The sequence below is a fragment of the Castor canadensis genome, chromosome 13 (genome assembly GCF_047511655.1).
Source record: "Castor canadensis chromosome 13, mCasCan1.hap1v2, whole genome shotgun sequence".
Taxonomy (NCBI): domain Eukaryota; kingdom Metazoa; phylum Chordata; class Mammalia; order Rodentia; family Castoridae; genus Castor; species Castor canadensis.
The window spans coordinates 43920810-43934585 of record NC_133398.1 but is presented as its reverse complement, the minus strand read 5'-3'; the positions used below and the strand labels follow the sequence as shown (position 1 = coordinate 43934585).

General features: G+C 34.1%; 1 protein-coding gene and 1 pseudogene across 44 annotated transcripts in view; both read right to left on the bottom strand.

Annotated features, from left to right (window-relative positions):
- Lingo2 (leucine rich repeat and Ig domain containing 2) overlaps positions 1 to 13776 on the bottom strand; it is a 1208229-nt gene that overhangs the window by 465078 nt on the left and 729375 nt on the right. The window lies entirely within an intron of this gene.
- Positions 7856 to 12657, bottom strand: LOC141415414 (small ribosomal subunit protein uS2 pseudogene; annotated as a pseudogene).

The following is a 13776-nucleotide window of genomic DNA, read 5'->3' as shown; positions in this document are numbered from 1 at the left end:
TACATAGAATGGTGATTGGGATGGGAGGCTATCAAATCCCTGTCTCAATAAATTCCAGATACCAAGTCTTCCTCTTCATCCCTTCTACTCTTTCACTTTTGATATGCTCAAAAATTCTTAAGACAACACCTGGTGTGGTATATTTAAAATGAGTTTTGGTTGTTAACACTTTCCAAAAGCTTTAATGGCATCCATTGCATTGACAATAAATCCCAAACTCTACTATGGTCTGCAAAGGCCTGTGTGAAAAGCTCCCTCTTCCCCTCTGCCATCTCATTTCATTAGGCTCCATCTGGAGCTCACCAATGCTCTTCTACCCTGTCCCCCAATTCAGTTCCTCTGAATGTACAATCCCTTTTTCTAGTATAGTCTTCCAGTTGCACATTTCTCAGGTCCTAGCTTAATTATCATATCAAGTATACTTATGACCTTTGCTAAAATAGGCCATGCTGTATCTTTTGTCATTTTCTACAACAAAACTTTAAAGTATTTTATTTTGTAGGTCTGTCCCTTTACAGAAAAAGTATTAGGTTAGAACTTCAATAAAGTTATAATCATGTATGTTTTACAATTCATTGCTAGGAATTATTATCAATAATGGTGCATAGTAGAAGCTAAAAGTAATTGTTACATGAATGCATGAACAAAAATCTTATTTTATTTGGTATGTTCATGTATGGATGTGGCCTCTATTATTACACAGAACAACAATAGTTTAAGACTATAGTTAGGTTTTTATTATTGCAGAATACACTACCCCTATTAAATCAAAAGCTTAAATAAACTTAGCTCCATTTACTCATACATTTTTTTCATATAAAAGCTGATTATAAAGATTTAAGATGTTACTCAATGAGTTTATAACACTCACACATATTACTGGAATAGTTATAGCAGATATATAAAAAATCCAGTTGTTTTTGTCCACACAAGCAAAGCTTGAAAATTATTTTCTTTTCATAAAGTTAAACATTTTCTGTTAAATAAATATACTTCATTTTTATCCACTTAATTAAAGATTAATTAATAGGCTTGGCAGGAGTTATTGTAATCAATAGCATTCCTGCAAAAGAACAGAATTGTTATGTTTTTTCTTTTTTTTTGTTGTTATTCTTGAATTTATAACATTCATACCCCATTCTCAAGTGCATGGGGTCACACACACACACACACACACACACACACACACGGTTTCTCAGAATATCCTAAATGCCTTCCATTTTCTAAAGTGTGTCATCACCTCACTATCACTTAAGATAGATTTTAAATTAAATTTTCTTCAAGAGATATTACCTTTTGTGAAGCGTTAATTATTTTTAGAGAAAGATAGGGAAACTCAAGATTATAAAGTGTTCCAGGTGAATTACAAAGACTGGATGCCTTCTATTCCAGCATACACAGCTCCAAATCTCATATGAGAGACTCTCAAAATGTCTATCAAGAAAAAAATTGACACATTATCTCTTCACTGTAAGTATCTTAAAAAAAGGTCAGAACCTGTCTGGAAAGCAATGAACAGTGGAGTGGTTTTGCCCTGAGAGCTACATGTGAAAGAAACTGCTTTTATTAGACTATATTTAACCTGTGTATATTAAGAGAAAGACATACAATGCAGCACAAAGGTATTTGTGTTTTTAAATGTAATGCATATTTATTTTTTACTATACTTGTGGAGATGAAGAATTATATGTATGTACCCAATTCTATGCACTAATAAAACAATTCATGGATATGTATATATGCATGTATATGCCCTCACAACTTCATAAATACAAGATTTAATATAAGTATGCAGCACATAAATGTGTAAATTGTAACTGGAACTCTGAGGTAGTGAAGAAGGAATCACTGCTGATGGAAAGTGTTTATTGCAACATAGTAAAGGATTCAAATGAAAAGACTGTTTCAATTATATACTGATAGGAAATTTACAAAAGAAGGCAGTGGGAAAATGGTTAGTTTGTGAAGGACTCTGGCAAGGTCAAATTGTCTGTGATTTTTAAGGACAGAATATGGATAGGGAGGGAAGTTTCCAAACAATAAGATGGGTTAAACAAGGCTGTTTTATGAACAACAGTAGTTAGGTGGTGGTCAGTCCCATTGTAGTCCATGGTCATAGGATTTGCATATACATAAATGATTAAAGATTCAAAAGTGGCTTGAAGAAGTCTCTACTCTTAGTAGGAAACATGTAGGTATAAAAAGGATAATTACAATACAATGGACCACAGGAGAGTTGGAACAAGGCATTGGTCAGGAAAAATGAACTACAGATCTCTGTATAAACTAAGAACCAAGAGGTAGGTTATTAACAACAGAGGATATGTACTCACGAGACTGCTCTGCATAAAAGCATTTATGAAAGATTCTTAAGGGAGCAAAAGGTATTAGTGAAGGGGATAGCAAAGAAGCATCTATACAATTACAAGCATGGAAAGGGACATTTCTACTTTCTCATTACTAATCCCAAAGAAGGAAGAAAGTTAGAGAGGAAGGATCCACCCCCCCAAATGTAAGAATGTATCTGACCCAATGCTTCCATTCCTTACTTCTTCAAGTTCTGTCATTAGTATGGAAAATTTAAAATACAAAAGACCCCTTTTCTAACTAATGACCATGGTTGTGGATCTCATAACTTGACATATATACTTAACACATATACTTTTGAGACATGGTGTTGATTTATGAGTGAGGCGTTGACAATAAATTAGTTCACTTGTGTACCAGACCCTCACTCCTAAGGAAAAGAAAATGTGCTGAGGAACAACCATCTCCTTCATTGTCTATTTAATGGCTATTTAGTGTGTATGATAAATGCTTCAAGGCCTTCAAACAGAAATGTAGGACAAAGGGGCGGGAGGGTAGGGCTTATATGGTTGAGCACTTAAAAGCCAAGCTGCCGAAGTCAATCCCTAGTACCAAATAAAAAAAGACAAAAGAAAAGAAATGTAGGACAGAGAATTTCATATAAAAAAGAATATGGTACTGAGAAACTTGAAATAAAGAATGAGTATACTTTAAGATTATAAAAACAGACATGATTTTGGCAAGGTCCTCCATTAATGGTCCAATAATTTCCATTTGAATTAATGGGTATGTCACCAAATGATACAGTACATACCCAGAAACTGGACACACTTACATAGAGTTGTCACAAAGCAAGTGGAAATAACTGAGGATTTCAAAAGAAAGGTCAATGTCAGTGGTTCTACAGAGACTCAGATTCCCAGGCAGCAGTCTCAGAAGTTTTCTGGGGACTTAAAGTAGGGCATCTGCTCAAGTGATTCAGATGCAATGCATACAGACCATACTTAACCATCTCTATGTAGATCTATGTCTTCCTTTATATTTAGTATTTCTAAGCTTAGCAGATCAGTGGCAAATACCTTAAAAGGGAAAAGTCACTACTGCTCTTGTGTAGCTTGTGCAAAGTCATGGGTTTGATCTCTAGCACCAAGCAGTCAATCCAAGATGGTGACTAGGACACAGAAGCAGACAGCATGAGCTCCATAAATCAAAAATCTTGCTGAGATGCTGGAGCCACACTTGGAGGAAATGAAGCACCAAGAAGAATCAAAACTTTTACACCCTGAACCCCTAGCCCATGGAAAGCTTTTCCACTCCACATTACACTGAGGAAACAGGAGGACTCCCACACTGCCAGATGCCGGCTCCAAACCTGCTCAGGAGACTTTTGCCAGACCAACAGCAGGATGGCTCCTGGGCTACAGAGCTGATCTCAGGAACCTGAGGACAGCACTCAAACTTAAACTGCCACACCTCACTGAGGGAGGAGCTGACTAAGCAGCTGCTGCTGAAAGACAGAAGAAAAACTGGTAAGACTAGCCAACCACCTGGAGAGACTAAGACAGAGCCTCTGCTTAAATACCAACACCAGGACTGAATGCTGAAGGAGTAACACCAGAACTACTAAGACTGAAATTCCATTGTTCCTGAGCCTGGAGTGTTTTTGTGTGTGTTTATTTGCTTGTTTTGTTTCTTGTTTATTTGTTCAACTCTCTGTTGATTTCTTTTTTCTTTTGTTGTTTTGTTTTGTTAGTTTTACTATTGTGAGTTAGTTAATACTAAATTACACCCAAACCAGGGACAGAAATAGCATATATACACTAAGCTAAAAGTCCAATACACCCACAAAACAAAATTAAACCAAAGGAAAGAAAACAGGTGACTGAAACCACCAATAGCCTCTCAAGAACATAGTTATACAGTACCAAGTCGAGCAATGGCAAGATGGAAAAGGGATGGAAACCATTCTCCCCCCAATAATAATTTAATACAGGATTCAGAGGGAAATGAAGAAAATGGATACCCGGTTCCAGAATCCAATAAAACAAAGATAAATGACACCAAGGAACCCAGATGCCCACAAGAACAATCTCAAAGAAGAAATCCTTCAAGTAATCACTGAGAATTTCTTAGAGATATTACTAGACATAGTCAACCAAAATGTACAAGAGGTACTCAAGAAATTCCAAGACACCAAAAATAAAGAATATGAGAACACACAAAAACTAATAAATGAACTCATAGGAGCCCTAAATAAACACCAAAGTGAAACAGAGAACACTATAAATAGAGAGATAAATAAATTAAAGACAAAATTTGACAATATTAAAAAGGAAGTGACTCATGATATGGAAAACCTCAGAAAAAAGAAAGAAACAGAAATACAAAACACAATGGAAGGCCATTCCAGAACAAGCAGAAGACAGAATCTCAGAACTTGAAGATAAAACAGAAATTAAATGAAAAACTGGAGAGCTATTAGTCAAACAACTCAAGACCTGTGAAAGGAATATGCAAGAACTCACCGACTCCATACCAAACCTGAGAATCAGGGGCATTGAAGAACGAGAAGAAGTGCAAGAAAAAAGGGATTTGTAATATATTCAACAAATTTTCTGTAATAACAGAACTGTAATAACAGTAATAACAGAACTGTAATAACTAACAGAAAATTTCTGTAATAACAGAAAATTTCCCAAATCTAGGAAAAGCTATGCCCATTCAGGTACAGGAAGCCTTCATGACACCAAACAGACTTGACCAAAATAGAACTACCCCATGACATATTGTCATTAAAACAACAAGCACAGAGAATAGAGAAAGAATATTGAAGGCTGTAAGAGAGAAAAAAACAACTAACATACAAAGGTAAACCCATCAAAATCACAACAGATTTCTCAACAGAAACCTTAAAAGCAAGAAGAGCATGGAGTGAGGTATTCTGGGCACTGAAAGAAGTTAACTTCAACCCTAAGATGCTCTACCAGGAAAAACTATCATTCTAGCACAAAGCAAACAAACAAACAAATAAAAAGCACATGTATGTATCAAAAAGATAGGTTTTGAATGAGTATTTGTGAATGAACAAATAATTAAATTTGTAGCTAATCCTTTGATATTTCACTGGTTAACTCTTTGGGTATTACGGAGGGGAATTGGACTATGACCCTTAGATTTAAAACACTAAAAGCTATATTGAACTCTATGGGTAAGGAAGTCTAAGAGAGCTCTTGCTTTTTTCCCATTTGTAATTACTATCTTTAACAAGAAAAAAATCACATTTCCTCAGCAATTTATTTGGTTCTCTGAATTGTCTGATGTCATGAACATGCTATTACAATTCTTTTTAGTTATGAAAACACTGAATATTTAACAGAATAAGTCCTAAATTAAAAGGACCTAGCTTAAATCTTAACTGTCCTTTATTAACCATGTAAATGTTAAGCAATTTACTTTTCTTATGACTCATTTGACTCATCTCCCCATCTGTAAGACAGAAAGAAACCCTCTCTTAAAGTAATTAACAGTATAAAAAGAGACTACTTAGGTTCAGTACTTACCATAGGAAGCATTCAATAAATGTAAATAATCAGAGGTTATAGTATCATGATTGTAGAAAAAAATTTCTTTATTAAAAGAGAAATTTGATTGCAAAAGGAAATGTCTGTACTGTGTCAGCATTTACCATAATCTTCAATATTGGTTTGAAGCACTTTCTTAATAATGTTAAAAATTATTTTTTAAAATCTGGAATGAATATTGTTGAATTCAACAAATGCATTTTTAGTACTAATCAAAATATTCTTATTCTCCTTTCATCTATATATGTGATTAATTACAGAATCATTTTCCAATTTTAATCAACCTTAACATTTGTAGAGTTAATGTCTCATGATTAAAGTATATTACTCTTTACTAAGCTGCAGAATTAATATGTTCATTTTTTTTCTGGTGTGTTCTGTTGTGTTTCTGTTCTTCTGTTTGTTTTGTTATTAAGGTTAGGGTAATTTAAGAAAATGAATTGGGAAGTTTCCATGTTTTCTTCTGAATACAGATAGTATAAAAACTATTTGGTACTCAGGTTTCACCTTTTTCAGAGCCTTTTTTATTTTTTGAGCCCCAGTGTGACCTCAAACTTGCACCCTCTTGAGTGCTGGGATTATAGACTTTTACCACCACATCTAGCCTAAAACCTTTTCCTTGACTTCTTATAGTCTATCAAATGCAAACTCCCCATCTATTGGAGATGATTTCAATTTTAATACTCATCTATAATTAGAAATACTACTGCTTTTTCCAGATGTGAAAACAGATCCTGAGGTGCTATTTGCTTAAACTAAGCTGTTGAAAAAAGTATTATTTTTACATATGACAGACTGGTCCATTAGACAATTCTGTCTCTAGATAGAGCATGAGATAGAACAAACCTGCCCCATATATGTCACTGTCTAGTAAAAGAAGAAACAAATGTGGATATGGATGGGGAAAAGAAACTATTACTTCTCAACTTTCAAGCTCTGAAAGAAAATAAATTCAGAAAAAAAAAATGAAATTCAGCATTTAAAAATGACACTCAGAAAACAATTTGGCAGTTTTAAAATTTGTATTCTAATGAAATTAAATTTGCAGTATTGTCAATAAGAGAGATCACAAAAGAACAAAATTATGTTAATATGAATCTTATATAAATATAAATTATTTTTCCAGTTTATTAAAAATATGAATAAGTAAAAATGAATCTTAAAAAGTTATAAGTAGGCTAATTACCAATATAATGAGTTGGTATATCATGATTTTACAAAATGAGAAAATACCTGCATGGTAGAAAAAAAATAAAAGAACATAAAAATTGCAACACCAAATTTACAGATTTAGCAGTGGTATAGAATGTCAAAAGTTCAGAGGCCTTGGTCACAAATGAAGTACATGATTTAGTTGTTCTGTGTCCCTCCATTGCATCTTTGTAACAGCACAAAGAAAAATCATTGCTCAGGGAAATGATAATCCCTAAATATCCAAACGTGGATATTTATTTTAAAATAAACAAAAGAGTAACCAAATATTTTATAAGTATTTTCATGTTTTGAAACTAATTGTTCATTCAAGCCTAAACACTGATTATAAGGTTAACTTTATAGAGAATAAAGTGACATTTTCTTTCAGATAATTAGAAATACCACTAAAATATGTATAATTAACTGACTTTTGGCAAAGGGTAAAAAGCATGCATTGGAGAAAGGACAGCCTTTAAAAAAAAGGTGCATGGAAAAATTGGATATCCAAATGCAAATGAATCAATAACAATGAACTCAAAATTTATTGAACACTTAAATGCAAGAACTGAAACTACTAGAAGAAAACATAAGGATACTGCCTATGGATTGGAATGGATAAGGATTTTTTTTGGGAAAAACTCCAGAATATAGGAAATAAAACCAAAAATAGACAAGTGAGATCACATCAAACTAAAAATAATTCAATAATAGTCACAACAAGAAACAACTTGATTTTATGAAAAAATGGAGTATAAAAATAGCCAATACGCAGACAAAAACATGCTCAATATTACTAATCATTAGAGGAAATACAAGTAAAAGACCATATTGAGATACCATCTCTCACCCACTTGGATGACTATTATCAAAAACAAAACAACTATTCAAGGAATGCAGGGAGAGGGGATTAAATGGGGGGGCGATGGGGGTGAAGGGGTGAATCCAAGTATGATATATTTGATGCATTGTAAAAACTTTTGTAAATGCCACAATGTAACCCCACCCAGCAAAACAATAAAAAAAGAACAGCAAAACAAAAACAGAAAATACCAAGTACAGGTGTGAATGAAAAGAAATTGCGGTCTTTGTATACTTGATGGAATGCAAGATGGTGCATCTGCTACAAAAACCAGTATGGTAGTACCTCAAAAACTTAATAAAATTAGTCATGTAATGCAGCAATTCTTCTCTGGGTATATGCCCAAAAGAATTGACAGCAGGATCTCGAATAGATATTTATACATCCACATTCACAGCAGCATTGTTCAGAGTAGACAACTGACAAAAGCAACCAATGTCCATCGTTGCATGAAAGTACAAAAATAAAATTGATATACACATACAACTTAGTATTATTCAGCCTGAAGAAGGAAGGAAATTATGATAAATGCTATACTCTGAATGAACCTTGAGGAAATCATGTTGAATGAAACAAGCGAGTCACAAAAGGACAAATGTCTTATAATTCCACATATGTGAAGTACCGAGAGTTGTCAAAAATCAGGGACAGAAAACAGAATGGTAGTTTGAAATGGAGTATACTATTCATTTTAAGACTCTGCAGGTCAGTGCAGACCCCCCAAATTACCCTGAGACATTCTGGGCTAAACAATTAAAAAAGAAGCAAAAGAGTCAGTTAAAAAGAAAATGATTTAAAAATAGAATATTTAAGTTAATCATCAATAACCTAAGTTTTTTAAATGTTTTTATAAGTACATAATAATTGTACAAGAAGTTTCATTGTGACATTTCTATATATGCATACAATGTATTCCAGTTTTGTTCATTCCCTCCATTTTTCTCCCTCTTCCCCCTCCACCTTCTTAAAAAATGACTTCAACAGGTTTCAGTGTTCCATATTCATACATATATAGAAAATAATCTAAATGTTTTAAAAAAGAAACTAATCTATGAAACTGAACTATCGGTGACTATCCTTCATGGTTTCTCAGCTAGCTAATTTAAACAAACACATATGCATTTTTGACAGCTAAATCAATTAAGAGTGCATTCTGTCACTAAATTAGCTAATACACTGTTTAGAATAAAATTTTAAGCTTGACTAGTGTCATGATTTATAATTGCCAATAGTAATTCTAAGGGGGAAAATCTTACAATAGCTCTAAATATTTCTAAAGCTCTCATATGTGAAGAAAACTGAATTAGGCAATATTTCATTTTCTTCTACAGTGTTTTATATGTATCCATATATCTATCTATCTCTACATATATGATATCAGTTTTAAAGGATTTTTCATTTGACCAAAATGTAAGTCCTTAATAATGTTTTTTTTTGAATTTTTAGAAACTGGTGATTATTTTCTTTTCCATCTACCTTTTTTTTCTATTTTGCTGAAGTGTCTGCAGCTAAACAGCTTAAGGCTACTCAGTAGTTGTCCCCACCCACTCAGTGGCCTGAGCAGTAGAAACTGCAGACTAGTCTTTAGTGGTGGATTGGGTGCTCCAGTCTTCAGTAGGGAACTGCTGGATAGGCACAGAGGCACCTGCAATGTCAGGCTGAGTAGAGGAGAACTCAGAAGCTGGTATAGTTTATTTGCTCTGAAATTCGTCCTTAGTCAAAGCCTTTTCAGTGGCAGCCTGTTCTTCATTCTTGATCTCTTCAGGATCTCTGTAGATGTAGAGATATGGCATGACCTCCCATGCATGTTCATGGGAGATAGTGTCATGCATGTGAAGAATTTTCTGGACCAGCATCCACCACATCAGACCCTCTGAGTGAGCTCCCTTGTTGTTGCATGGGATGACAATGTCCATCATTGAGCAGAGGAAAATCTGTGTTATCTATGTTACACAGAGCAATGATGGGCAAGTTGACTTAAGATGCCTCTGTGAGAGGCTCATGGTCAGCCATGGGATCAGTTATCACCAGAAGACATGGCTCTGGTAAAGTTCCCTGGTTCTAGTTAGTGAAGTTTCCAGGAGTGAAGCTGCCAGCAATTGGAGTGGCAAATTTCAGCACTACCCATTGGTCAGCATTCCTGGATGATATGACACTGACATCAGCACAGTTTTCAATGGCAGGAATTGCCAGCAGAAGTTTCTCCCAGGCCCTTTTCAGATTTATGACGTAGATACCATCACTTTTCCTTCTGTAGATGTGCTGTTCCATCTAGAAATCAAGGTTGGTGCCACCTAAATGGGTTACTGATGCAAGGAATTTGAGGACATCCTCCTCATACATTTGTAAGACATCAAGGGCTCCAGCCATTGTGTTAGCTTCCCTTTAAGTTATGATGGGAATCAAGAACACTGTATGGATCCCTGCCTGGATAGCTCAGAAAAGAATAATTGTTTTGCTAGGGTTGAATGAAGGTGGTACAGAGTATCTAATTCTTTGCTTCTTTTCAAGATACAACTCAGAGAACTAGAATAGAGGAGCTATTTAAAAAATTTAGAAGTGTCATTATATTAATTTATCATTCAAGGATTAATCTCAAAAAGTTACATCAACTGCCTTATTTTCTAAGTTAAGTTTCAAAGGAAATATTATTAAGTACTTTCATTAGGGGGTGACTCTTTCCCCAGATGTCTGTCAATAGCGTTAAACTATTAGTTTAACTGGTAGTGTGGATACATGCTACCATTTCCATTTATGGCCTTTTTTTCTACATTGTCCACCATACTAATTTGTAAGAAAATTGAGTCACTTCATAGGATCACCTCCACATAGGCCAAAGCACGCTGCAAAAATAGTTATAGTAGTTTTCATTTGCCTTCATCAATTGAATCAATTGAATCAATTGAATCAATTGTTTGTCAACCACTGCAACTCAGTTGATCTTATAATTTTCTTTGTCTAAAGAAAATTGAAGGAAATGTAGGTATACAATTCCTGAACCTAGGACCTAAGATTCCTTTCTGCTGCTATTCATTGACTCTTGATACTCTGTGAATAAACCCAGTGTAGCTTGCTGAGAAAGAGAGAAAGTATTGGAGAACCAAGACACCTCAGTCAACAGCCGGTCAATCACTAGACATGTAAATGTGGTCATGTGGTAATTAGCCTTCAACCAACATAACTAACTATACATGTGTCATGAAGCTTGCCAAGATCAGCAGAGCCCAGCCATGATGAAAACAAGTAACCAGAAGTTACAAACTCAATTAATGGTAGTTGTTTTAAGTCACAACACACAAGGCCATGCTATTTGAGCAAATCCATGTAATAGCAAATTAATGACTATTTTTTTGTCTCATAATTTCACCCATTATCAAGGCTTGCATTATGTTTACTACACTCATGTACATTGACATGAGTGTTACATGTAAGGATTAGAGTTACACAGCAGTAAATGTTATGCAGTGGTTAAGTGGTCAGACCTGGCACTAAACAGACCTTGTTCAAACGTTTTCTACTATAGACTGGTTCATTGGTCTTGGATGAGTAACTTTGATCTCTCCATTTTAAAAATAATCTAAACATAATGATACCTACCTTCCAAAGCTTTTATTTATACCTACCTTATAAATCTGTAGCCAAGGCCAAATCACAATAGCATATTCAGTACCTCATGTACAGTAAGTCTTCATAGGATTTTTATATTTTCTAACACATTAAATAAACCCTGATATTTGTGATTAACAATATATAAACAAGACACAATTTTCAACTCTTTGAACTCCCAGTTTCTTTTCTTTAAATGCTGTTGTAGTCTGTAATCTTAAAAATAAGAAAGACAGACTGTAAAATATGAAAGAAACATTTTTAACATGGTCACACATAAAAAATATGTACATGAACTTATACATTCATACAAGCATATTGGCTCACTCAACATACATTTAAGCTATAAAAGGGAGATACCATTATTACATATATTTTAGAAAAAAAGCAAAAGGGAGACATTTTGGAGAGAATAAGCTACGTGCTCTGACAGTACTAAGGAAGTAATGTAGGCAGCATGGCATTAAGGTTCCTGCTATGAATATCATGTTGTACTGTATGTCTTTTTTCTTTTGTCGTGATCTGGAACATCCTCATCATGTAGATGCATTGATAAAGATGATGTCAACACCATAGCATGTTGTGGGGGGTGGCTATGGAACTCATGTCTGTAGTAGAAATCAAATGGAAACTATGCTTAAAGATAAAGTCTGAGATCTTTTCTCCTGAAGCATCTTCTCCAAGAAATAATGTCTTAATACCCAATGCAACAGCTGCCTATGACCTGCACTAATCAAATATATTTTTACAACACGAAAGCTGTCCAGAGATGTCAAAATGGGAACTCCTTGAGAGAGCAATTTCTTTAGAGTCTGACCATGCTTTTGTTTTGTTGTTATAGTTAAATGTAGATCAATTACTTTCTTTTAGAAATGCCTATTTAACCTGGCTCTTTTTGAGATTCACTTTTGCCATACTTTCATTTCAAGATTAAATTCATCTATTCATCTATGATTTGCTTTGCTTCAGAGGAGATGGAGTCATTTGTCTTGAAGTTGAACACATTTAAGATACTTTGAAATATATCGCTGAAATCAACTACTTAAAATGAAACTCTTTTTTGCCATTATAAGGATCAAATGGCAGATCAACAGATGAAACACACATATACTTGCTACAATATGATGACAATAATTTATCCTAACAACATACTCATTTTTAAAAATGCTTAATAAAACATTCCTCCTTCAAAATAAAATATCTCCCCTAGGTTTATATATATTACAAAACAAAATACATGTGAATATTAATTTATATAAAATAGTAGGTGAATAGCTAAAACTATGTAAAAATTGGTATCAACTCAGGGATTTAAAACCCTGATCCTAATTTTTCAAATTTGAAATTTGGAAGACAACCACAATTTTTCCTTCAATTCAGATGGCTAATTAAAATGGTGTGTGAGAGAAACTAAAAGTCAGTTGGATAATGGTTTTGAAATCTAGGAAGAAAGTCTATTTACTCTGTATTTCTGGAGGAGAAATAACTGGCTAGTTTACTTAAAGCATACTATCATCTGAAATAAAGACAGGACTAATATCCTCTATGTGAAAAATGAGAAAGCACTTTTTAAATGTCTGAATAAAATTGTACACTACTGAATCAAAACTTTCATTTACAACTATATTAATTTGGCATGATAGAAAGTTTTTGCAGGGAATAATACCATAGTCACCATTACTAGAAAAACTGTACAAAAATGTTTCTCTGTGTGTTGGTTTAATGGGAGCAATACCAATGAAAAATATAAAACACAGAGTTATAATGTTTTTAAGCTCTCTGCATGTTTGCAAAAGATGAGGGTATAGACACTGCTTCTGAGAAGCACAGGACTTAAATGGAAGTTTATGGTCCAGGAAATAGGAATAGGAAGAAGCTTGGTAGATATAGTCAAATGGTGCTTGAATGAAGAGGAATTGTACCAGGCATCTTTTGACTAATTTCATGTTTGGAGATTTCTATTTGTTCATTTTTCATAAAAAGCAAATCTCAGATTATCATCTACCTGACAAATCCTCTTTAATAATTACGATGCAGTTCACGTTTCTTCTTACTTTTCCTCTATGAGTGGATAGCATGAGATATGAGGTTCTGAGTTTTTGGGGACTACTGTATTTTACTATAATTTTCTTTTCAAAGGTCTCTCTCTCTCTCTCTCTCTCTCTCTCCCCCCCTCTGTCTGTCTTGGGCAAGGACATTAAATTTCAATCTTATTCATTCATTTAACCA